The 26,755-nt window shown below is 47.3% G+C and overlaps 1 protein-coding gene across 1 annotated transcript in view; it reads right to left on the bottom strand.

Annotated features, from left to right (window-relative positions):
- The window catches only part of TRERF1 (transcriptional regulating factor 1), a 209,787-nt gene that overhangs the window by 76,423 nt on the left and 106,609 nt on the right, over window positions 1-26,755 (bottom strand). The gene's annotated exons all lie outside the window — the stretch shown is intronic.

Below are 26,755 nucleotides of genomic sequence, written 5' to 3'. Positions count from 1 at the left end.
CATCCCACAGCCCTTGAGAACTGGACCATCACTTAACCCACTGTAGCACGAGCTCTCTTGAACGTGGCTCAAGCGCCCAGAGGGACCACCTGGAGAAGTTAAGGACAAAGCTTCACTTTGTACTCACTAGGTTGGCGACAACAACAAGTGTCGGTGAGGGTGTGGAGAAACTGGAGCCCTTCTGCATTTCCGGCAGGAATGGTGCAAGCTGCCCTAGAAAATAGTGCAGCTTAAAACCTTAAACACAGAGTTACCAATGACCCCTAGGAGCAGTCATTCTGCTCCTAGGTATAAACCCCAAAGAGCTGAAAACAAGTACTCAAACAAAAACTCATTCACGAATGTTCAAAGCAGCTCTGTTCTGTTCACAACAGCCACAAAAATGGAAATGACCCAAATGCTCCATCAACTGACTAACAGATAAATCTGGTACCTACATACAATGGAATATTATCCAGCCATCAAAAGAATGAAGTTCTGATACATGCTCCAACATGAATGACTTGAAAACATTAAGTGGAAAGAGACACAAAAGATCACATATTGAATGGTTCGTTTTATCTGAAATACCCACCGGCGAGTCCATGGAGACAGAAAGCAGACCCGTGGTTTCCAGGGGCTGGGGCTGGGGGGTGAATGAGGGGTGCTGCTTAAGGGGTATGGGGCTCCCTTGTGGGGTGATGAAAATGCTCTGGAAGCAGACAGAGGTGGTGGGTGCACAACACTGAGCATGCGCGGAACGCCACTGCCCTCTATCCTTTAAAAGGGCCAGCGGTTAATTTTATGCTATGTCAATTTTACCTCGATTAAAAACAACAATAAACTAAGCTTCCAGGGCCCCACCACGAGAGGCTCTGACTCAGCAGCTGTGGGCTGGGCCCAGGGGCCTGCTTTTCCAAAGAACATCTGAGTGTTTCTGATCGGGGTAGGGGTTGTCTCAGGCATGGCCTGAACGTCAGGGCTGATGTGTGTAAATTGTGCCTTTTTTAAAAAAAATGTTTTAAATTTTATACTGGAGTATAGCCAATTAACAATGTTGTGATAGTTTCAGGCCGACAGCAAAGGGACTCAGCCACACATATACATGTATCCATTCTTCCCCAAACTCCCCTCCCATCCAGGCTGCCACATAACATTGAGCAGGGTTCTCTGTGCTATATAGTAAGTCCTTGTAAGTTACCCATTTTAAATATAGCAGCGTGTGTATGTTGATCCCAAACTCCCTAACCATCCCTTACTCCCATCCTTCCCACCTGGCAAGCATAAGTTCTTTTCTAAGGTCATGAGTCTGTTTCTATTCTGTAAATAGGTTCATTTGTATCATTTCTTTTTAGATTGCACATATAAGGGATGTCATTAGATATTTCTCCTCCTCTGTCTGACTACCTTCACTGGGTATGGCACTCTCTAGGTCCAACTGATGCCTTTTCTTTAGATGGATCAGCAATACCTGCTGTTATTTCCCAAGGGCCCAGTATGGACCAGGCAGACACTGGGCTTGGTGCTTTCAAGTAGAGTATCTCAGAATCACACTGCAAGGTGGGAATGGTCACTGTTTCATTTTGTAGATGAGGAAACAGAGGCTCAGAGAAGTTAAGTAAGTTGTCCAGGGCGCAAAGCTGAGTAACAGCAGATTCACACCAATATCCGTCTGACAGACTATATTTTTCCCATCACTTAAACTACACCACTGTGTCTTTTAACAACCCCTTCCAGGTGGCAGACATGCATTTCTGTGTTTATAGACTCTTCAGGTTAGAGACTTAGTTCATCTTACTAAAACTGTGGTTGGCATCTCCTGGGAATTCACTAGAAATGCAGACTCTCAGTCCTCACCCCAGCTTTGCTGAATCAGACTCTGCTCTCCCCAGATGACTCGTGTGACACTAAAGTGTGAGCCACGCAGGTTTCTCTAGAGCTGTGCTATCCAGGATGGTAGCCACTAGCCTGCTGAAGTGGTTACTGAAATGAAAATTAACTAAAATGAAATAAACTTTAAAAACTCAGTCCTTTGGTTGCGCCAGCCACATTTGAAGTGCCCCATGGCCGCATGTGGCCGGTGGTTACCTCTGGGCAGCCCAAAATAGAACGTCTTCATCAGTGCTGCTCTGAGCAGGGTATCCTCTGGGCTGGATAATTCCTTCTTGGGGGCGGGGCTTCCAGCACATGGTAGAGTAGTAGTTTGCAACCTGGGAAGATTTTGCCCCTCAAGGGAATGGCAATGTCTGCAGACATTAATTGGTCGTCAAAGCTGGCGGTTCTACTGGCAACATATGGGCAGAGGCCAGGGATGCTCTTAAACCCCCTACATCCTACAGGGCACAGGACAGCACAACAAAGAATCATCTGGTCCAGAGCATCAGTGGTGTCAAGGTGAAAAACCTCACTGTAGAATAATCAAAAACATGTGCTCGGCACTGCCTGGTGGTCCATTGGTTAAGAATCCACCTGCCAATGCAGAGGACACAGGTTTGATCCCCAGTCCAGGAAGATTCCACATGCCTTGGGGCAACCAAGCCCACGCACGATAACTATGGTGCCTGGGCTCTACAGCTTGGGCACAGCAACGAAGCACCAGCGCGGCCAAAAATAAATAAATAATTTAAAAAAAAAAGGCATGGCCATCCTCAGTAAAACTGGAGGCAGGAGACTCACGACACCAAAGTGTTCGCCCCCCTCCTTTGCCAAATTCAGAATCCAAGAAGAGTATCTATTTTCTCAGAGTGCAGAGTAAGGAGTCCTACTTTCCAGAATAATCGACGAACTCGTTACTAAAACGAAATCCCTACACTTCAAATCCCAAGGGCTGGGAAAGGAAGACACTCATCTTTGATGTTTGGAATGCCTGATAAATTCCACAAGAAAGAGCAGTCTGTCTATTTGCCCGGTGTAGACATAGCATTCGTTCATTTGTTTATCCACTTATTTACATAAAGGTTATTTTCTGATCACCCATCAAGTGTCAGGTACCTTTCTCATGCTAGAAGCAGAGCATCCAATAAAATGAGCCAGGTCCTTGCCCTTGCAGAGCTGGCATTCTAGCGGAGGAGCCCAACAGGACCCAAGCAAACAAATACACCAGCAATGAAACGGAGGTGATCAGTGCTTCGAAGGAGAGGAGGGAAGAGGAGTGATGGGGATGGGTATCTGAGGTCATCTATCTGAAGTGCCCAGGGCACCTGAAAAGGTGACATCTGACAGAGATCTGAATGAACTGAGACTGTACCCGGTAATTCGAGGTGAGACGAGAGTCCTAGGCACAGGGAACAGTGGCTCCTGAGTTCCTTGGTGAAATGAACTTGTTGGAGCTGGAAAAGTTTGGCGGGTGAGGTCAGCGAAGCAGGCGGGAGCCAGGACATGAGGCTAGGAGCCCACTGGACCTCTCTGAGCACAAGAGAGGTGGGGCTTGATTAGTTTTTCACATAGAGAATACACTATAGGAGAATAAGAGTGGAAGAGACCAGACCTGTGGTCTATTTGCCTGCTACAGGCTTCCAGGCAAGAGATGGTGATGACTTATTATTAGTTAATTGATTAATGAAAGGTGGCATTAGCAGTAAAGAACCTGGCCTGCCAATGCAGGAGACACAAGAGACTTGGGTTTGATCCCTGGGTAGAGAAGATCCCCTGGAGTAGGAAATGATAACCCATTTCAGTATTCTTGCTGGAAAATTTCATGAACAGAGGAGCCCGACGGGCTACAGTCCACGGGGTTGCAGAGTCAGATGCAACAGAGCAACTGAGCACATACAATTAATAAAATCATTAATATTAACACTAGCTCTCTACTTGGCCGATGCTATTAATACTCTATCTCGGATATGACAGCATCATGTTCAAGCTACATCTGTGGGGAAATGCATTCTGAGTTCCAAATGATCAACTAGAAACCTTTTCTATTCACGTGGGTTTTCAGTTGGGGATTGTGTGACCTGGGAGAAGACAGTAAGAAAGGGACTTGGGGGCTAGGGCACATTAGCAGGAGGAAAAGAGGGCGTATTCCCCAATCAGTCCCTTTCTCCAGAACTGTCAGAGCAGAGGTGACTGAGAGGGGCCTTCATATCCTAATTCTTCTAAGGGTTGTTGGGTAGCAGGTGGTTGAGAACCCGCCATTCCACTACAGGCAGAACAGAAGGGAGAGGACCGGTTCTCCTGAAGGAGGGCGCTGCAGCTGTGCTGGAAGGAGGGTATGGAGTGTTTCCCGAAAGCAGGGGAGCCTCTATTTCTGGGGTTTCTGAAGTTCTACGGCATCACAGGGTCAGGGAAAAAGCCACAGAGTGGGCAGAGTTAGGGCAAAGGAACGCAGCTGTGCTGGTCACTAACTGCACAGCGCTAGGCGTGCCATCCACCTCCCTGATCCTCTGAAAAAGGAAACGACACCCCTGCCCCTCGGAGTGGTTACGAGGGGTCGAGTCAGATGATGCCCGAGCCAAGAGCGACGACAGCTTCCGGTCCACGTGCCGAGGTCTGGGCACGCGCGCCCTCTGGAGCAGGGGCGCCATCCTCCACCGCACGCCTCTGGGCTGGACACACGCTCGGGTGGTTCAGCTTTACATGTGAAAAGGTGCTTCCTTGTCATTAGTTTCTTTATTCAACACACATTCCCTGGGTCTTGGTGCCAGGAGTGGTTGGAGACGTGAGAACAGGTTGTTCTTTTCCCTGGGGACCTTGTGACTGCTTTCCAGGTGGTTTGCATGCCTTTAGACTAAACCCACCAGCCTGCTGGGGCCTGGTCTACATGCAGCCTGCAGTGCCAACCTTAGCGGGGGGGTGGTCAGTGCCCTCTCTCCTCTCCAGACTGGCAGGCCGTCCTGGTCATTTCTGCTGGAGCAGAAAAGGATGGTGAGAAAAAGGCAGGGCTGGCCTTGGCAGAGGGAAACCGGGAGAAGCAGTGGTTCAGCAAGGCCTTCCTTCCAGCCCCCACTTCTGGCCCCCCGTGGATATGGCTCCAGAGGGGTCAGGAGGCCAAGACACCCTCTCTGCCCCCTGCTTGCCTAGGGCACAGCATCTCCCTGGCGTTTCCCAAGGAACGTGTTCAAGAGAAGGCCCCAGCTCTGAGTCATCTGCAGCAGAGAGGAGACCTTGTAAAAATAACTCCAAGGATGAGGCTCCTCCTGCAGTCACATTATTCACCATACAAAGAACAAAAAAGCTGAGCAGGAAGCAGAGGAGGAAAAGTGTCGTTCACATCAGTTTTCTTCACATGACAAGCAGCCAGGGACTCGCTTGCTAAGCCCCACCGCACTCTCTCCCCGCAGAGTGATTACATAAGCCGGAGAGAGGGGCTTCTTTGCAACCTTCTGACTCTGCCACCCATCCCTCTTCCTCTCTCCCCTCCAAATCTGAGGCTGTGTGCCCCAGAGAATCCTCATGGAAATATGACGGAGCAGCTGGGCTGTGCTCAGGAAAGGCCCTGGGGAGGTGTCCGTTGAGCTGAGGCCCGGATGGCCGAGCAGTGAAGATCTGAGTGGAGGACGCTGAGCAGCCAACGGGGGCAACTGAAGCGAGGCCCCTTGGCAGGGATCAGTGTGCACACAGCAGGACAGAGCAGAGAAGGGGTGTGGGAGGGGAGGTCCACATCATGTAGGGTATGGGTCCTCAACCCACAGCACCTTCGTCCTCCAGAGGAGATCTGACAACGTCTGGAGACATATTCGGTTGTCACAACTAGGGAGTGCTATTGGCATCTGGTGAGTAGAGGCCAGGGAGGCTGCTAAGTATTTTTGAACACAGAGGACCGCCCCTCTCAACACAGAATTACTAGGCTCAAATGTCAGTAGTGCTGGGGCTGAGAAGCCCACTATAGGGTTTCGCAGGTCACCATAAGGATTTCTTGTGCACACAGACACACATGGGTGCCTGTGACTGCCCGAGTGTGGTCCTTCCACATGCCCGTCCATCACAGGCGTGTCCGGGGTATGTGTGTGGAGATAAAAAAAAAAAAAAGAGGAAGCCAAGTTCAGTTCTCAGAACGCAGGAGCCAAGGCGGAGGCAAAGAGCTGGGATAAGTTTCCTCCAACCTCAACTGGAGGGAAAACGCAAGAAACAAAGACAGAGGAGGTTGATCACAGAGAGGCATGGAGGCTATGGCCAAGCAAACGCCGGCCATGGGAGCTGCGTTCAAGCAGCTGATGTCCCTGGAGACTCGAGAGAGGCCCCTGGGTAAGGGGAGAGGGCCACCCTGTCCTAGTGAAGGGGCTAAGGGCTGCAGAATGTGACGCATCTGATGAGTGTGGAGGGCACACAGGCTGAGCCAGTGTGTAGACAACCCAGGACTCAAGAACGACATCCCTAGAAAAAACAGCCAAGGGCTGAAGAGAAGGAACTCAGGTGGGTGTGAAACAGGAGGAGGGAGGGCCCCCGGACCCAACCACTTGATACCTGGAAGAGGCAAATGAGGAACCAAGAGGGACCCAGCCAATCAAGGGCGTTTCAGTACGACCTTGAACTTGGTTAGGATGGCGGCATGGGTTGCTCTCTCTGCTCTGTTGGTGGCAGGGGCACCTGGAAGTCAGGCCACCTTAGCTGGTGGTCAACACAGACAGCACTTCGGGGTGCAAGTGGTTTCATTTCTCCTCAAAGTCTAGCAAGCCCACAGGGGAGTGGCCGAGATGACCGACGCCTGTGACACGAAGTTAACCCCAGGCACACCCCTCCTCCTCACCCTATTGATAAATCTCGATGATTCATCCAGAGAGGCTGGTCCCGCCTCAGCGGAAAAAGAATTGAGATGAGGTTCTCATCACTTAGAAATGAGAAGAATTTCTCAGCAGAGAAGCAGGCTGGAACCCTTCCACAGTCGCTATGTAAAGACGCCTTTCTCCTCTGAGGGAGGGTGAGCAGCACAGGCTGCCTCAGAGGGACTTGTTCGGACCGAGTTGCCAACGGCATCCTTGGGCCCACGTGCGTGCACACGAGCGGGCGGACGCCCCGTCACCACTCAGACTGACTCTCTCTGCCTCTCTAGTTTCAAAACAGCATTTATTCTTCTCTGCCTAGAAAGCATGCTCACTGTGAAAGTTTTAAACATATACAAAAGAGAAAGAAAAGCCACTCATCATCCTTGTGAGAATATTTACCCCCCCCTTTTTTTTTTGACTAAATTTTTAAGACATGATGGTTGAGATCATATTGTATATATAATTTTACATCCTGTTTCTAACATAAATATATGGCCATGTTATTATTCGCCTTCATCACTGAAATAACCCATTGAAAAGATGGTGTATTCTTTCATGTTATAAGAAGCAGAGGCCCAGATCCTCTGAGGGCTTAATTCACCTCCTGCGTGTACTTTAAAGGGTTGAGCATTGAATATAGGAACTGTCCCCACATTCTGACCACTTACGATGTGTGCCATGGCTGGCGGCTGTGGAGATTAGGTGTGGGGGTGGCTTAATATATTATCACAAGCAAAATGCATTCCCTTTCTCCAGACTTGGGACCTCTGCGCTTCACAGGGCTGGGGTGAGTCATACTGCTTCTCACAGAAACCACGGACTCACCCTCCTCACTCAGTTGAGGGCAGTTGCAGGTCCCATCTAGGCACAGGGAATGGAGAAAACGTGGGTTAGGTCCTGAGACACAAGGAAAAGTGGACAATGGAAAAGCTCTGGAATGGTCACCAGGTGGAGAGATGAGCAAGGGTTGGTCAACCACAGCCTGCAGGCCAATCAACCACCTGTTTATGTAAATAAAGCTTTACTGAAACACAGCCACACCCATTCATTCCAACAGTGTCCATGGCTGCTTCTGGCCACCAGAGGCAGAGTTGGGCAGTTGTGATGGAGACCACATGGCCCACAAGCCTGAAATATTTACCACTTGGCTCTTTAAGACAAAGTTTGTCGGCCCCTGTGTTTGGAGGCCAGCCATTCTCCAAAATGTGTGTTTCCCCCTTATTTAGCTAGGAGTTGTCACTGAGAGGCTGCTGCTCAGCCCAGACCTACACCTCCCAGCTCCTCCTGTGTCAGGATGGGACCCGTAACTAGTTCTCACCGATGGAATGTGGGCTAAGAGATCTCGGTCATTCTGGGGCCAAGATGGTTAAGAAGTGAGTGAGCCTTCACCACCTTCTTTCTTCCCTTTTACCTGAGCACAGGATGCTCCTCGGCCCTGCAGCCGTGTCTCTCAACCTTTTTCATCACTATTGCCCTTGTAAGCGGTCTTTTTAGGCACTTTTTTCGTAGTTTCTTCCTCTGTGGCATTTTAATGCACTGTGTATCTGTTTATGGACCACATGTATGTCTATGATTTATGTATCAAAATGAAGGATTTTTTTGTTTTTTAGCCCCAAGAACTAATTTTGCCCCCGTTGAGAATATATTCTCTTATGGCAGCAATCCACAACCATTTTGCCAGCAGGAACAGGTTTTGTGGAAGTCAATTTTTCCATGGATCAGGGTAGGGGGTAGTTTTGGGGATGATCCAACTGTATTACTCCATCTATTGTGCACTTTATTTCTATACGATTACCTCACCTCCATCTCAGATCATCAGACATCAGATCCTGGAGGTTAGGGATCCCTGCTCTAAAGTACAGCAGAGTCATAAGGTGGAAGATGCCTGGGTCCCTGCATCACTTTGTGGAAGAAGGCCAGTCATGTCATAACACTCCATTTGACTGTTGGAGCTGTGAGAAACAACGTTAATCATGGTAAGCCCCTGAAAATTAGGAGATGATTATGGCAACTAACATTGCCTTAACAATGGTAGTACGAGATCTACACTTGATAGTTAAAACAAAGTAAGAATTGGATAGACATGTTTATAATACAAGGAATTCATAAATCCTAAAAGAGGTAAATTTAGGATTGAAAATGCCTAATTTAGATGGTGGACAACAAATTAACTGTATTCATTTATAGTCTCATCATCTATACACAACATCACCAAGACGAGAGTGAAGTAATTTTAAACAACAAAGGAAACATGTAAGGGCTACTGGAAAAGAGACTGGGAAAACAGATAGAGTATGCAAGATTAGAAACTGATATTGCAGCCACAGGGAGCCTGAACCTGGACTCAGATGCTGAGAGTTCATCAGCCTGGCAGAATGGCCAAGGGGCTCATGACTCAAAGATGCCGGGGCAATGGAGGGCAGGAATCAAGTGTGAGGCTAAAAAGCGGGGGGATTATATAAAACCTGAAGTCAGAACAGTTGAGCCACTGGTACCCATGGGGCAGATAGATATCTACTCCCCCAAGCACAAAAATTTTTTAAAAAAGAAAGGAATTTCCTTCTCTAAAGAAACTAAATGGACACAAAGAAGAGATGAGATCCAGGAAGCAGCAGAGCTAACCTAGTATAATAGTACAGGAAAGTCCCAAATGTCAACTGTGTAGTAGGCCTAGACAGCAACCATGTCAAACTTGAGAAAGATGGAGAACTCTGGGAGGAAGGGAGAATAGATAAAATACCCACCTGGCTAGGGAGTCTGAGAGGGGGACAAAAAAAAAAGGGATATGATAATAGCAAATGGTGGGGAGGAAAAAAAGAAGGCAAGCACATACTCGAGAAACTATAAAGCTATATATATAAAGGAAATTCATAATATTGACTGCAAAGAGAGTAACAGATCAGGCATAGGATCACACACTTAAATGCCGTCAGGGTCAGGCAAATACATAAATGAACACAGCAGGCTAGGAGTCTGAGCGCTTGCCTCCCCCGTCTGAGTAGAGGGACTGCAGCAAGCTGGAAGGAGGCAGGCATATTCTAAAGGAGACAGTGCTGCCATATGGAAAGTCAGACAAGATACTACAGCCTTTAAAACAGTATCCCAAACTCTGTATCTTTTATGGAAGCTCTCCCGACTTTTAGAATGTCAGCTGAATTTTTTTTGTTTGGAATCACTAGGCAAACTAAACGTGTATGTCGGAGAGTAGACTGCCACAACTTGTTTCCACGCTCACAATAATACAAGCTCTATCCATTGATTGTTCAGTCTTTAGGGTCAACCTACAGACAGAGCACATTTTTTTTCTGGCAGTTAGAAAATAAAGATGTAAATGTTATCACCCTTAACAATGTAAAAGTAAAAACAGAGATGACAGAAATTAGGAAGTTGGAAGGCAGTTGGGGTAAGGACACTAATATCTTCATCTTACTGTTCAAGGGAATCAAGAGATACTGCTGTTAATCAGCAAGAAATATGATAGTGAAAATATTACTTATAAAGCTAACCAAATAGAGGAACTATAAATAACGATGCAGCTATGCCGTGAGGATGTGGGGAGGGGAGGTAGAAGCGTGGTATAAGTGAGTTGAGTCGTCATCAGAACAGGAAGTAAGCAGATAATTTCTAAAATAGGAGTAAAACAAAAGCACATTATTTTTAAACATGGAGGTAAATGTCAGAAAAAAATAAATGAAAGAGTTAAAAGAAGTTGCCCCAAGGGAGAGGTACAGGTTAAGAAGGAAAGAAGCCAGGAGACTTTTCATTTTTATTATAGAATCTTTTCAACGTGCACCCCACTGCCCCAAACCCCCAAAACCCTCTGTAAGAAAATGAAACAGATCAATTGACAAGTTGATAACCGGACCAGACAACTAAGCCTACAAGGCTGACTCTCAGTAATATGATGAAAAATGAAAGTGAAAGTGTTAGTCACTCTGTCCTGTCTAACTGTGACCCCTTGGACTATAGACCACCAGGCTCCTCCAGGGAATTTTTCAGGCAAGAATACTGGAGTGGGTTGCCATTCCTTTTTCCAGGGGATCGTCCCCATCCAGGTATCAAACCCAGGTCTCCCACAATGCAGGCAGATCCTTTACCATCTGAGCCACCAGGGAAGCCCGGACAGCACAGTGGAGGGACCCAAAGGCCACCCTCAGGAGCTGGAACTTTACCTCTGGAACAGGACGTGGCCCAAAATTTCAGAACAGGTGATGTGCCTGAAGCAGTACAGGAATGATATGGGTGGGAAATGAACCCATGTCAAAGCAAGAGGAGGTGGGGATGCACACAAGGAAGGGACTTGGCTCCTAGTAGGTGTTAGTATCTGTGGAAGGATGAGATGTCAGGAGGGACTGAGTGATATAAGTAAGCACATAGCTTGTCTTTTAAGACTCATCAGTCATCTCTTTTGTAAAAATTTTCTTGACCAAACTCTGCCTTTTCTTGGTATTGAGAATGAATATTAACCCCCAACTAAGCATGGAACACTTCATGGAACTCAAGTTTCCTATTATTATTGTATGAATCCCTTGAATGCAAGGATGGTGACCTACTCATCTCTGTATCTTCAGGTCTTTACTGTGGGTCTGATTCATAGTTAAGTGCTCAAAAATAAGTACTCCACTGGATAGATAGGTGACTGTATGTATGTATGTATGTATGTATGTATGTATGGGCTTCCCTGGTGGTTCAGACTGTAAAGAATCCTCCTGCAACACGAGAGACCTGAGTTCGATCCCTGGGTTGGGAAGATCCCCTGGAGAAGGTCATGGCAACCTACTCCAGTATTCTTGCCTGGAGAATCCCCACGGACAGAGGAGCCTGGCAGGCTACAGTCCACAGGGTCACAAAGAGTCAGACACAACTGAGCGACTAAACACAGCACAGTATGTATGAGTGTACAGATAGATGGATGGATGGATGGACGGATGGATGGATGGACGGATGGGGTATGGATGGAGTGACGGGCATCTACAGTACAAAGAATGAAAGAACAGAATCAATGGGCTCTGGTGCCTGGATGCTTCCCAGAATGTGCTGGGCTTGATGCCTCTTTAGGAAAGTAGAATATTATAACATTATTGCTTTATCACTCTGCAAATATTCCCCAGCTTGCAAGGGCACGTTTGGTTAGTAACAGATCGTGCAACAAATTAGACACAGGAAACAAACCAGGATGACAGAAAGGCGGTTGGGGCCCAGGGCAAGAACCAGCAACCAAAGCATCGTCTCACATACTGTTTAGGAGGAAAGGGTCAGACAGGTTGGCCTGCTTTACTTGAAAGGTTTGGTCACTCCATTCTTCAAAGTCCATCTCAAGAGGATGACAAGGAGCAAGGGCTTCACAGGGCTGTTTCCCCATCACACACCAACATCCCATCTATTACCACAAGCTGATTTCTAACTCATGGCCTTGGCAAAAACCACAGAAAGCAAAACACTGCTCTTGCCTTAGGTTCCAGAATAACACCAGCTGTTGGAATTAAGCAGCCAGGCTAGTAGCCTAATGATGACTAAGAAGAACTTCCTTCCAAAAGCACCATGAGTAGGTAAGGGATTTTTGGGTCCTTGGACAATAAAACACCACTTCCAGTTAATGGGAGGGCTGCCCTAAGTATCATAATCCTACTGACCAGTTATAAAAGTACAGCATCTCATATCAGTGGATCAAAAATTGATTTTGAGATTCTAGCTATCCAACTCTCCAACTATTTTAAGACATTTAAGAATTGCTTGATACCATAAAATGACTGCAAGAAAGGGAAGGGGGTGAAATCTGATAAAGACTTAGGACCAGCAGGACAGATGTGTGTGTGTGTGTGTGTGCGTGCGTGTGTCTGTGTGTGTGTGAACGCACACACCAAGGTGCTTCAGTCCTGTCTGACTCTTTTCAACCCTACGTGTGGACCTGTAGCTCTCCAGGCTCTTCTATCCATGCCCTCCTCTAGGTGATTCTCCCAACTCAGGGATTGAACCTGCATCTCTTACATCTCCTGCATTGGCAGGCGGGTTCTTTACCACTGGCACCACCTGGGAAGCCCAGGACAGAGACGAGTGTCCTCTGCCTTTCCCTCCAGCAGGTAGGAAAGCAGAATATGTCTGCCGTCTCCTAGTCTCAGAGTGAGGAACGGCCAGTGACTCTCTGCATCTGTACCTGTGCACACCCCAAAGTGATACTGGAGTGATGTATCACCTCAAAGTGATTTCAGCAACAAATCCTCCAAGAACCCAGAGGAGCAGCTGGGGCAGGTGCCTTTATCTCTATTTTTAAAAATCATTAATTTTATATTTGGTGGCACTGGGTCTTCATTGCTGCTCTTGGGCTTTCTCCAGCTGTGGCGAGTGGGGGCTACTCTTTGCTGTGGTGCACGGGCTCTAGGTGTGTGGGCTTCAGTTGTTACGGCTCGTGGGCTCTAGAGCGCAGCTGTGGCCCCTGGACTCAGTGGCCCCGAGGCGTGTGGAATCTTTTCAGACCAGAGATCGAACTAGAGTCCCCTGCACTGGCAAGTGGATTTTCATCCACTGGACTACCGAGAAAGTCCCCTTTATTTCTATTTTACAGATGGGAAAATTAAAGCACATATATCTGTGTAAGCAACTTGCTACAGGCTCTCAGAGAGGAGTCACTGGCCCAGACTGGTCTAGAACACTGGTCTCCTGATGACTTGAATGCAGGACAGTGACCTTCTCATTTTTGGATCCCCTGATCCTAGCACAGAGCCTGGACCTGGTCCACAGTAACTGTTTAATAAATGTTTACTGAATAGAAGACTCCCAGTGCCAAACTATTACATGAACCTCTGTCTGGGCTCGATTTCTTTATCTGTAAAACGAGAATAATAGTGTTCTTCTCATATGGTTAATGGGAGGATCAAATGTATTCACACAAGTAAAAGTTTTTTATAACACTTCCTGGCACATGGTTGGTACTCTTTAATAATGCTTGCAAGGAGATCCAACTAGTCCATTCTGAAGGAGATCAGCCCTGGGATTTCTTTGGAAGGAATGATGCTAAAGCTGAAACTCCAGTACTTTGGCCACCTCATGCGAAGAGTTGATTCATTGGAAAAGACTCTGATGCTGGGAGGGATTGGGGGCAGGAGGAGAAGGGGACGACAGAGGATGAGATGGCTGGATGGCATCACTGACTCGATGGACATGAGTCTGAGTGAACTCCGGGAGTTGGTGATGGACAGGGAGGCCTGACGTGCTGTGATTCATGGGTCGCAAAGAGTCGGACACGACTGAGTGACTGATCTGATCTGATCTGATCTGATCATTATTATTGTTGATATTATGTCTGCTATGAAGAAAAGAGAATGAGGCGATATGAGAGAGAACAGCACAATGAGGGATGTGCTACCTTAACTAGGGTGGTGGGGAGGGGCGACACTGGAGAAAGACCCAAATGAAGAGTCAGGTGTAGAGGATCTGGGGGAGGGCAGGACAAAGGCGGGGAGATGCAAGGAGATTAGGTATGTTGGAGGAGCAGAAGGAAGTGGCATTTTTGTGCTGATCACAATCCAGCTTGGTTTTTACATTCTAATGAACATCCTTAACTTTAAGGAGAAAATGTCGAATTACCCATCTGAACAGACAGCCCACGGTAGACACTCCTAAAGGCCACTCTGAAGGTTTGATCACAGTATCTCAAATAGGTCTGAAGATCTCACTTTGCTGAGTTTAAGAAAACTCTCTTCAACACTGTTCACACATTTCTGAAACACATCTAATTTCTAGCTGTTGAACCAATGGCTGAGGGGGAACCGAGGCTCCAAGTCCCTCCCCATCCTGGAAGTCCCCAGCTGAAGCTCTGAATGCAGCTTCCCAGCATCCACCCCCGTGGCCCCACTCCCCAAGCAAGTCTCACCAAGAGCAAATCTGGGAACTGGCAGAGGAAGCAGGCAAGTCAGTACAGTAAGCACCTCAGAGAAACACAAACTGCAAGCAAAACCACGGAGGCGACCCTGTCCTGCGTCATTTGAGGCTGCTCTGTGCTATTATTCCCTGGTGGCTCCAATGGTAATGAATCTGCCTGCAATGCAGGAGACCCAGGTTCAATCCCTGCATTGGGAAGATCCCCTGGAGAAGGGAATGGAATGACTAGCCACTCCAGTATTCTTGCCTGGAGAATTCCATGGACAGAGGAGCCTGGTGGGCTACAGTCCATGGGGTCACTAAGGCTCGGACACGACTGAGCAACTAACGCTTATGCTATTATCACAGGAAGCCTGAGTTGAACCAAGTCATGCGGGTCCTTTTAAGTCCTGGTCCCACTTGTCTTGTTCTGACTTCTGAGGCTCAATGGTAAAGGATTTGGACAGGAAGAGCCCCTCCTCTTATTCACTGGCCCTAGTGGGCAACACAGCCGCCCTGAGGCCAGCTGTTAGTGGCAGAGATCAGCAGCCATGCCTGTCCATGTCACATTCATACCCCTCATGACATCCACCCTCTGGCTCCTCAACGGACAGCTGCATTCCAGGTTGGTAACTCTGGGTCTCGGGCGGGGCTGCCTCTTCACCAGCACCAACCTTGAACCCCCACTGTGAGTGAGCAACCCCTGGAGAACTGTCCATGGTCACCTTGCCCTGCTTCTGAAGGACCTGGGGACCATGCCCGGAACTGAGGCAGCAGCCCATCACCCAGGCAAATAAAGACATACAGGATACCCTAGAAGGATACCCAAAGTTCAGGTAATTCTGGAAGCACATCACAAAGACAAAAGGCTGGTAAACATTACTGTTTAAAACATTAGCTGGGACTTCCCTGGTGGCCCAGTGGTTAAGCATCTGACTGCCAATGCAGGGGACATGGGTTAAAGATTCCACATGCCATGGGGCAACTAAGCCTGAGTGCTGCAACTACCAAGCCCATGCTCTAGAGCCCCTGCTCGGCAACAAGAGAAGCCACTGCAGTGAGAAGCCTGTGCACTGCAATTGGAGAGTAACCCCTGCTCCCCACGACCAGAGAAAGCTAGGGTGCAGCAGCAAAGACCCAACACAGCACCCCCCAACCAAAAACTTATCAGCTAGATACATAAACAGACAAAAAGGGCAAACGAAATGTCAACAAAATTTAAAAAACAATTTGTTATATGCATATTAGTTTCCTTAATATATAAAGAGAGCTTAAAAATCAAGAAAATGATAAACACTCAAGGAAAAAAATGGGTTACAGGCAATCCATGAAAGAAAAATACAAATGGCATAATATATGAAGACCTGTCAAACTCTGGAGAAATCAATAAAATCAGTCTACTAAACCGGAAAAGATTTTCATATCCTGCTGCAGTGTTGGCAAGAATGCAGAGGAAACAGGCATGTTCATACGCTGATGGTAAGTTGAGTAATATCCATCCAAGCTTTGATGTGCAAGCGTTTGAGTCAGGGATCTATCCCACAGGATGTTCACATTATATACCCAAATAAACATGCTGAAAGACACCCAGCATCAACAAGAGGGTGGAGCACATTCACGTATGGCTAGTGGGGATGCAAATCAGTGTCATATTTATGAAGAGAAATTGAGCAATATGCAGCGAAAACACCTTTAAATTTGACATATCCTTTGACCCAGAAAGTCTACTTAACAGAAATTCACTCTTAGGAGGTGATCATAATGTGACTAAAGGTTTATCTATAAAGATGCTTATATGCTATTTTTAATGGACAGGCGAAGGGGGGAAAATATAAAATGTATAAAATGTTAAGACTGGATAAATAGATGATATAGACACAGTGGAATTCTAGGAAGTGAGTCCAAATTATGCCACTGGTCTTCTGGTTTTTAAAAAATTGTAGATGAAAAACATGTGTTGATCTCCTTTTCCTTCTAAGACTCCACTAAAATGATGGTAAAGGAATTGCTTTAATTGTGTAAACCTAAAACATTGAAAAGAAGGGGAAAGAGGCAACCACAGGGACAGTCCCTTCTGACCTCCGCCTCCCCCTTCCCCTGAGCACTGCCAGAGTTAGAAATGGAGAATTTGTTCCCAAAGAAGGAACATGTGTCACTGACCACTCTCTTCCTGAACAGTCAAGAGATGGTCTAAACCAGGTGAGTCCTCTTTACAAAGAAGAGGCCCAGTGAAGCGTGGGTGGGATGAGGTTTGGGGGCTGAGCCCAGGGAAGCTCAATCTACTCCGAATTTTCCTCAGATCTCCACACAGAGAGAACAACAGCTCAGAAAACAGACGATCCAGGACTGGATTCTCTCAGCTGGTCAAGGCTCCCTTACCTCCTCGGGCTACAGATGATACTGAAAGTGAGCGAGACCACATGTGGGAGGGGGTGTCGAGCAGGAGCATCCCTCCTCGGCCTTACAGGCAGGGGACAGTCCCAACTCCCCAGTGGGCGGGATGGTCCTGGCTAAAGGCAAGCGGACAGCTCTTGTTACTTTTCTAGGTCTTCCTCTCCATCGCCATGAATGTGACCCCTGTAAATGTGCTCAAACGGCTCTCACTGTACTTGGGGCCTGTCTGAGGAAGACTCTTCCACTGGCTTTTCTAAGACAGACAACATGTATTTTCTTGTTGCAGAAATTAATTCTTTCTAAGAATTCCAGAAGGCTGCGTTCTGGCCTTTAAGATCCAGGTCAGGAAGGGAAAATGGTTGCAGTGGGATAAGAAGAGGGTCTTCCATGGAGCCCCTGGCTCAGTGATCCTACATCTTTGTGCCACACTGAGAGCAAAGGACAGGAAACAGGTCTGCTTTTATGGATCTGTTGTGTTTCCAGTTAAAAATAGATAGACAACCAACACAATATTGTAAAGCAATTATCCTTCAGTTAAAAATAAATGAATTAAAAAAATATATATATACCTACAGTGACTTCTCTGGTGGTCGGTGGCTAAGACTGCTCCCAATGCAGGGGGCATGGGTTCAATTATCCTACATACCATGCAGTACAGACAATAACAAATAAGTTAATTAATTAAAAGAGTGTGCGTGCATGTGTGTGTGTATGTGTGTGTGTGTGTATGTGTTAGTCACTCAGTTGTGTCCAACTCTTTGCAACCCCATGAACTGTAGCCCGCCAGGCTCCTCTGTCCATGGAATTCTCTAGGCAAGAATACTGGAGTGGGTTGCCATTTCCTCCTCCAGGGGATCTTCCCGACCCAGGGATTGAACCCAGGTCTCCTGCATTGCAGGCAGATTCTTTACCATCTGAGCCACCAGGGAAGCCCCAATTAAAAGAGTGTGCAATTCTAAAAACAAAAAAATAGACCTTACAAATATATATACATAGAGAGAAAGAAAGCACCCCTGATGTTCCAGGGACTACTGGAAAGCAAACAAATTGGTCCTTGCCCCCAAGGAGATCCTAGTAAGAAATGGGGTTGGAGGTTCATATAAAAGTCAGGTGAGGGAGCACCAGAATGAACCGATCTCTCACAGCCCAGCACAGAAGCGTTCACTCATCACCTCGGGGCTTGTTCCTTTATAATGACCAGTCCTACCATTGGCTGGTGTTAACTCAGACGGGTCCTGATTCAAAGGAAAGGAAAATGTATCTTAATTTTCACAAGCTTATTTCATGTTCTGCTTTTATCATCCTTGGGGTCCCCATAAACTGGGGAGCTAGGTTCAGGCAATATTTTGGGGGTGCTCATGACTGCTTGTCAGTGTTTAAGGACATATATGTTACCATCCTCCTGGTGAGCTGTGAATGGGGCGCTGGAGGGGATGTTTTCAAGTTCTTGGAACGTGGTTCTCTCAGGTACCGGCCTCCTCTACTGCTGCTCACCTGGCTGGACGGGGACCTGCAGCAGCCACGTGAGAGCCAGCAGCGGCCCTCCACTCCGTGAAAAAAGTCCTTCCCGCCAGAGAGCAGGCCTGGGTCCCTGAGCAAAGATGCAGGGTTCTTACCACTGGTAAGTAAAATCCAACTCAATCCAACTGGCACAAGGGGCAGAAAAAACCCACAAGATCCAAAGGCGGCCCCCTGCTACTGACTTCAGCCTCCATGCGAGGAAAATACAGGAGTCTCCAAGGGCCACACGGGCCCCTCCAGTGCTTACTTAACGTGAAGAGGAAATTGCCCCACAGACATCCACCAACGGATGCAGAGAATAGAGGCCAAGGGTGGTGACGAATCCCAACGGCCAGATCCGACCACCTCCCGGCCACAAGGAAATGGAAAATTTCAGGGATACAGCAAATTCATTTTTTCTTTTCGGTTGGCAGTCCGAGATGGGCTTTCAGTTGGGGCCACTAAAAAGACAAACAAAACAGCTATACAGATGCATGTAGCTCACGGGGTGTGTAAGTGTGTGTGTGTGTGTGTGTGTGCATACTCAGAGGGGCACATACACATGCATACATATGAACAGGTGTGTGATACACAAATCAAGGAGCCCCAAGGGCATAAATATGGAAATCTAAAAGTAAAACAAAGAAAACTTCGGAAAGGTGAGTGGAACCCAACGATTTCAAGGTGGTTGAGTCGTGGGGGGTTACGGCAAGCCTCAGAGAGCCCAGGAGACCTGCCGGCAGCAACCACTGGACCCACTCATTCCTTCCAGAACAGTGATCTCAGCAACTTCCACCATTACTACCCCCTTTCAAATTTTAAAGCTAGTCAAGTCCCAACTCTAATATTCTCAACAATTATATTATCTAACGCTATTATACAGGCCCATCTCATCCATCAAATCTCATTACAAGAAGAATTGCTTGGATGGGCCAAGTCATGGTGATGTCTAGCTCTGGCTAGGAAAAAAAAATCTCTCTGTGAATGAATCCTGGGCGGCAAGTCCTTTATCTCGGTCTGATCGTGTAGAGTGGTCCCTCTCTGTGCTGAGAATCGCTGGCTCTGCACCGGCAGCAGGACAGACCTGAGATGCGCCAGTGGAGAAGGTCATGACTCTGCTGATGGCCTCAACTCCCTCATGGGGAAAGGGATTAAAGCTTGAGACCCCACCCACGTAAGGCCACCACACACCACAGGCCCAGGGGCACCGGAAGTGGAAAGGTAAAGGGGAGATCCCTCTGGTATTTCCAAGCTGTGCGTGATCCACCTGGCCATGATAGCTGCAGGACAGCAAGAGGCCATGTGGGAACCCGCGGGACACATCGTCGGGGGCAGGAAGGGGCACTGGGGTTCCAATCTGATGGAAGTTGGCGAGATGCTTCTACCTCTGGAGTCTTAACACCCAAAATGATGTGAATCTGACACTTTAGTGTAGGACTTGCTGGATTGTTTATAGGCTCCATGGCTCACAGGCCATGGAAATGAATACAATGAACACAACCGTTGTGACTTCTGTACAGCCAAATTAAGCACTGATGGGGTCAGCTGGGAGGAGTAAAAGCAGAGAGGACAGGGGCTTCCCTGGTGGCTCAGTGGCAAAGAATCCACCTGCCAATACAGGAGACACGGATTTGATCCCTAATCCGAGAGGGTCCCATATGCCTCGGAGCAACTTAAACCCAGGCACCACAGCTACTGAAGCCCGAGTACCCTAGGGCCCATGCTCTGAAACAAGTGAAGTCACCACAGTGAAAAGCCTGAGCACTACAACTAGAGAATAGTCCCTGCTCGCCACAACTAGAGAAAAGCCTGTGTAGCAACAAAGACCAGCACAGCCAAAAATAAATAAATATATAGAATTATTTAAAAAAAAAAAGAAAGCAGAGGGGACAGGGTTGGGCAGGGTGGGGAGATGGGTACCAGGATCCAGAACTCTTGGTTCACCTGGCAGTGAGAACTCGGAGCCCAGAAGCTCTGCTCCCAAGTAGTTGGGGGCCAGCACCAGGTAGGGACTCCTTGATCATAGCAGGAGCTCGAGGCAGGGCAGCCCCCTGCTAACAAGTCACTGGCACGGGTAAGAATGGTAATAACAGCTAACAACGCAACATCACTCACAGTGGACCAGCACCCCTAGGTGCTTTACGCACACTGAGTCAATTCTCAACCACAGCTCTATTGCATACGTATTATTTTGCCCATTTTACAGATGAGGAAACTGAGGCACTAGGAGTTTAAACGAGCAGATTTGAACACAGGAAATGTGGATTCAGAGCCAGTGCGCACTCGGGATAGCAGAGTCCATGCTTCCACACAGTTCTGGATTACACAGTCAACAGGAGCATGCATGGGGAACACCATTTATCGAATGCCAGCGAGCAAGATCTCCAGGTACTTTCACATGCTTTAACTCTGTAATTCTCTCTTCTCCACTCTTCCCCAACTTCCCTGACAGCCTGGTTACCTGACCCAACTCCAACTCACCCATCACTTCCTCAAGGAAACTCTGGTCCCTCTGCACTAGGTTATTCACTGGTAAGGCTCCCTCTACTCAGTCTCTTATCACTGTCCATGGCTCTACACTATTTGGTTGGACAGTAAAGAATCTGCCTGCAATGCAGGAGACCCTCATTCGATCCCTGAGCTGGGAAGACCCCCTGGAGAAGGGAATGGTTACCCATTCCAGTATTCTTGCCTGGACAATTCCATGGACAGAGAAGAGTCAGACACAATGGAGCGACTAAGACTCTCACTTAAAGGTTTCTCTCCCTGGCTCTAGGCCCAGCATTGTTCAGTAGAATTCTCTGCTATAGTGGAAACATCTGATGTTTGTGCTGATAGCGGTAGCTCTGGCCACGCATGGCTGCCGAGCACCTGAAATCGGGTTAAGGGCTGAGATCCTACTTCCTGAACCAGAGGCATCACCATCACCTCGCAGCTAAAAAGTAGTCTCAGGTTTCACCCCAGACCTCCTGAATCAGAATCTGCCTTTTAATAAGATTCTCACATGATTTACACGCACGTGAAAGCTTGAGAGACCCTGCTCTTACAGTATTAGAGGGAGAACAAGGAACTGCATTTAAATCAGCTGGTTTCCATTTTTTGGATCAAAGGCATCTGACTCACTGGTGTGAGTGAGTGGCAGGGCCAAATGACTCAAAGCAGCAAGAGCCGTGGATCTACTGAGCATCTACTAGAGAGCCGCCTCTACTGGGCATCGTGGGGTAAGGAGAGTCACCATGGAGCACAGATATAGGAAAGGGGAGAAGCTAGGGGTCAGGGGAACCAGTGTTCTGACAAGGCTGGGATTCTGTGAGGCCATGAGAAGAAAAACTGTTCTGGGCCGCAGGGGTGTGAATAGAGGGTGTGTCCACGCACAAACACAGAGGCAAGGAATTCAAAATGGCGCTAAAGGGGTATCAACCTCTGAGCTACTATCAGAAGCTCAGTGTTCTAAGTTAAATGCATCTGTTCATTAAAATGGAGTTTACAAAGAAGTTAACAAGCTCTACTATTAAGTTTTGAAAACCAGCTGTCCTGCTTCTGAGAATCACGGGCTGGAAATGAGAGCAAGGTGGATCCACAATGATGCTACTTTGCCTCCCCTCTTCCTGTGCACCCTTCCTGCCTAGCCGGCTTTCAGCTGGCTTTCCCTGAATCCAGCCTACACACTGACTTCGGTGGTGATCAGCCACGGGGCTGGAACGGGACCTAAAAGATGTCCTTCCATACTATAACACGCAGGTACTCAAACTCCATTCACACACAGGAAACTACACAGGAGCATCTGGGTTTTTTGTAGTGATGATTCATCGTATATTTGTTTTTATTTTTTTCTTTTTTCACCGCTAGTCTATGCCCAATGGCTGGCTGGATAACCCTCCAACCATTCCTCACCCTTCTTGTCCACTTCCGCTATCAAGGCTGGAAAAGCTTACTCATCCCCTCACCAGCCTCCCTTGCAGCTCAGGGCGACCACATCACACTCCTGGAAGTGACAAGACTAAGAAGCCAAAACACCACAGAGGGCGAAGCAGAGAAACTGAAAAAACTCCTATCTTTGACGTCACTGTTGAACTGCCAGATCAACACCAGACAACCACTGTATTCACCCCAGATTCTTGTTTTATGAGATGTGTTACTCAGGCCACTATTCGTTTGCTTTTTTTCTGCTTACAGCCAAAAGCATGCCTGTGGTCGTTTCCTATCCCCAACTCCTCTCACCTGACTTGCTTCGCCTCTTTGCTCACTTACTATTTCCATCTAGCTCCTGCACCAGCCCCCAGACTGCTCCAATTTCCCTTCTTCTTTTCCTATTCACATCCTCCTCTCACAGCTCATAATATAACAGTAGGCTCAGATGCCCAACTCCCATTTTCATTTTTTTGGAATATTTATTTAGTTTTGGCTGCATCAGGTTTTTGTGGCCACGCGCAAGATCTTTCTCATGGCTTGAGGGTTCACTAGTGTGGCACACAGGTTTAGCTGCCCCAAGGCGTGCAGATCTAAGTTCCCAGACCAGGGATCGAACCTGTGACCCCTGCACTGGAAGGTGGATCCTTAACCACTGGACCACCAGGCAAGTCCCCAACCTCTATTTTGGAAAGGTCAAGTCTGAATACCCAATCTTTGGTCCTCATGTAGCAACCCTTCTGATCCCTGGAAACGATCTTAGCTACAAATTTTACCCAACGTTGTAAGAACAATGAGCAAATTCCATTATGATGTTTCTTTACTTCTTGGATTACTGTTATGAGCTAATAAAAACATGTAAGGATATTTTTCAAATGTATTTAAATTGAGCAAATCTCGAATTTCATAGCAGGTATGCAGACTCGGCCAGCCATCCAGGCTGACACAACAACCAAGAGAGAAGGCTTGAATAGGGAACTACTCTTGCGAGCAGATGTGTACATATAAACAGTTTATGAACTAGCTCAGGGCTCTTTCTAGCGCAGACTGATGTAAGCTACCTGGCTGGGCCCTGCAGCCTCCCTCTGGCACTTAATTGGATCTGTGATTAGGAAAAATATATTTTAATCTTGATTAAGCTTAAGATTTCCATCTTTCAGTTTACCACTTAATATATGTTCAAACCGACATGTTTCCTGCAACTATGGACATGCCTTGGCCTCCTTTAGGTGATGAAGTGCTGAAAGACAGGAACCGAGTCCAAATGGCACTGTGTCCTTCCACATGGCACCCACCCCGGGGCCAGGTCTGATCCCATCCCCAAAAACAACAGCAACCAAGTCAAAATTAGAAATTCTATGGCAGTTGCCAGTCACAACCAAACAGCCATTTCTTACCTGTACACGCTACAGAAATGAGTCACATTTTCAGGGCTCCTTCATCTCAAGAATGATTCACAATTTTTTGTGACTCAGACACACCACCCCATTCCTGCTCCATCTCAGAAGGAGTGTGGAGTGAAAACGTCAAGGGATGGACACGTACTTCAAAAGGACCTTAGGGGGCAGGCAGGCAGACCAGAGAGGGATGGGGGTTCACCGGGACCATCAGACAAGATGGAGCGCGTTCCCCAATGACAATGCTCAATTTGCCCAAGCAGGAAACTTGCCGTCATGTTCAACCTCTATTCATCAGCGCCCAGACAGATCTATTTGTTCTTTTATAAGTGGTATTCCCCCCACCTTCAGCTTTGTTTCTTCTTCACATATTGCATATAAACTTCAGATGGGTCACCTTTCCCCAACCACGAAAATGAGCAAAAAAGAAAACTCTCTTATCAGATCACATTAAATGAACATTCTGAAGAATCTCCTGAAATGATAGATTTCTTTCTGGAACATTCTCTGACCAGTACCTCATTCCTTCATAACACGGCCGGCTGACTGCTTTTATGTGCTGAGCACTTGGGTATGGGTGCTGGGAAATCATTCAGAACCAATTGCCCCGAGGCCCCTGTGGGTTCTGAGGTGCTGAGGGCCCATCAGCGGTGACCGGCTCCTAAGCAGTGCCCCGCTTGTGGGCAGGAGTGAACCCAGCCCAGCGGCTTCCCCTCGTATCCTTCCGGATTTGGATATGGGACTTTTATGACCCCAAATCATTTACCAGCAGAGGAAGAGAGTAGAAAGAACAAGATGCTTTATAGATACAGAGCTCTGGGTATTAACACAGCTTTGGGCAACCCCAGGCACCTTATTTAATTTCTCTAAGCCTCATTTTCTCAACTGTAAGTTAACACTTGCCGTGCAGGGCTGTTTTGAGAATTACAGCGAGTGCGGGAAGTTTCTGGCCCAGAGGGGATGGGCAATACTTGTCAATTACTGATAATTGTCATCCTCATCACCAAAGTGAGAACACTCCAGAAACTCACCTATGTGATGCAGAATCACGTTAGTACAGAACCTGCCTGGTCTGTGTGTGCAGACAGTCAGGGTTTTCATTCTCTGGCATGTCTGTGGGTCTGTTTAGATTCTAAGGCCCTAGGGATGGAAGAGGGGTGAGGACAGGGCAAGGTCTGGACAACACAGCAGAAGAAAGCACGTTCCCTTTGGAAATGAGACACCTGTTATTTTTCCGGGAGATGTGGCTTATCATCACAATTCAGCAGGTTAACCAGCTCTCTGGATTGTGCAGAGGTCCCAGGTCTAACCCTGACTTGGCTCCTTCTTCCAAAGCCATGGAGCCCACACCCCTTCCACATCTTGACCTGGCCAGGTGTTTGATGAAGAAAATGGTTACCAGCCACAAACAGCAAGTTAGCACACCTGCTGGCACCCCCCAGAAGAAAATTAAAAATCTGTTCCTCAATTTATCTTGGGAACAGGAACTTCAACTTTAGTTGTAGGAAGAAGGCCATTGAAGTGTTCAATATCAATTCATATGCCAACACCCCTCCTTGCTGCAACCCCAGGCTTTGGTAATTATTAGTGGAGCCATCTGCTCATCCTAATGAAATGTGCAATCTCCTGTACATATAATTAGTGAAGCTATTTTAATTAATTGAACAAATTAATTAATTGCAAAGATAGTGCAACCATTTCCCAGGGACTGCATCCAACTCATTTATGCTGCATGTGTCTATGGGGCTCCTGCAGAGGGCAGAGCCCCACACTCACACGCTGAGAAGATGAAGATGTTCCTGTATCTTCTCCATCAGCAGAAACGGAACCCAATACACACAGTCACTGGTGATCATCTGTCCTACTTGGGGTAACCAGTTTATCCTGGTTTTCCTGGGTTTGTCTTGGAGTCAAAGTCCCGAAGGGAGGGCTGCCTTGATCCCAAGCAAACCAGGATGGTTGGTCATCCTGCTTATGCTTGACCTGAGTCCAAGATTACCACCACCACTGGAAAAGCGATGGCTAGGCTGGGTATCCTGTAACATAGCCTCCTGCCACAGCAAACATTACTAATCGATTGAGGAGCTCCTACTTACTTAGCTCAGACTGAGCCAGGTCCAAAGCGTTCTCATCTTTGCTTTAGGCAGTCACTATTAAACACACTGAATAGGAGGGTCAGAAAATTAATTTTCCATCTGTGTCCTAGAATCATAGAAGCTCTAGGCTAGCAAAGACTTCGGAAGTCTAGTCTACTCACTCATTCAGGGCTTAAATCCCTCTACAGTATTCTCCACAAGTGACCAGCCAGGCTCTCCTTACATACATCTAAAGATGGTGAACTATCTCTTAAAGCAACTCGTCCTATCGCCAACAGTGTTGGCTGTCAAACTCCTTCCTTAGATTACTGAAACCTCTCTCTTATCAGTCTCTTTTGGGGGACTATATCCTGGTGCTTCAAATAATGACACTCAGTTATTAAATTCCTCCCAAGTTGTCTCTTTTCTAGGCCCAATTTCTGCATGTTACTCATATGGCTTGGTTTAAAGTTGGAGTGTTGTCCCTGTCTTACAACATGCCGTCTAAGCCTCTCTTGAGGTGTGGAACCTCTCTTGAGGTGTGTATCCCCCACACCAGTTACCCTGCTCCTGGTGGATTCTCCACCAGCATCTGGCAGCTCCATCAGGCACTGACTCATACCAACATCCCAGTGCCATTTCTAAACATGCTACTGTTAAGCCACAGCTCCACTCATCTGCCACAGGACTTCCCCGGAGCTTATGCTTCATCTGGAGTCCCGGGATAGGAGAAGCCCCATGAGACGGTTAAGAAATATCATATAAATTACTGGCGGCCAATTTCCTGGTTACAAACAACTTGCTCTAAAGGCTTGCTTAAAAGTAATTGTTCAGAATCTTGACAGAACGTAGCCACAGAAACCATATTTTAAATGATGGTTAGACTCCCAGGCTAGCCCACAAAAGCCTTCTGAACTCACAACGTACTTGCAGCATAAAACGA

This window comes from Bubalus kerabau, chromosome 3 (assembly GCF_029407905.1).
Source record: "Bubalus kerabau isolate K-KA32 ecotype Philippines breed swamp buffalo chromosome 3, PCC_UOA_SB_1v2, whole genome shotgun sequence".
Lineage (NCBI taxonomy): Eukaryota > Metazoa > Chordata > Mammalia > Artiodactyla > Bovidae > Bubalus > Bubalus kerabau.
This window is presented reverse-complemented; position numbering and strand designations above follow the sequence as displayed.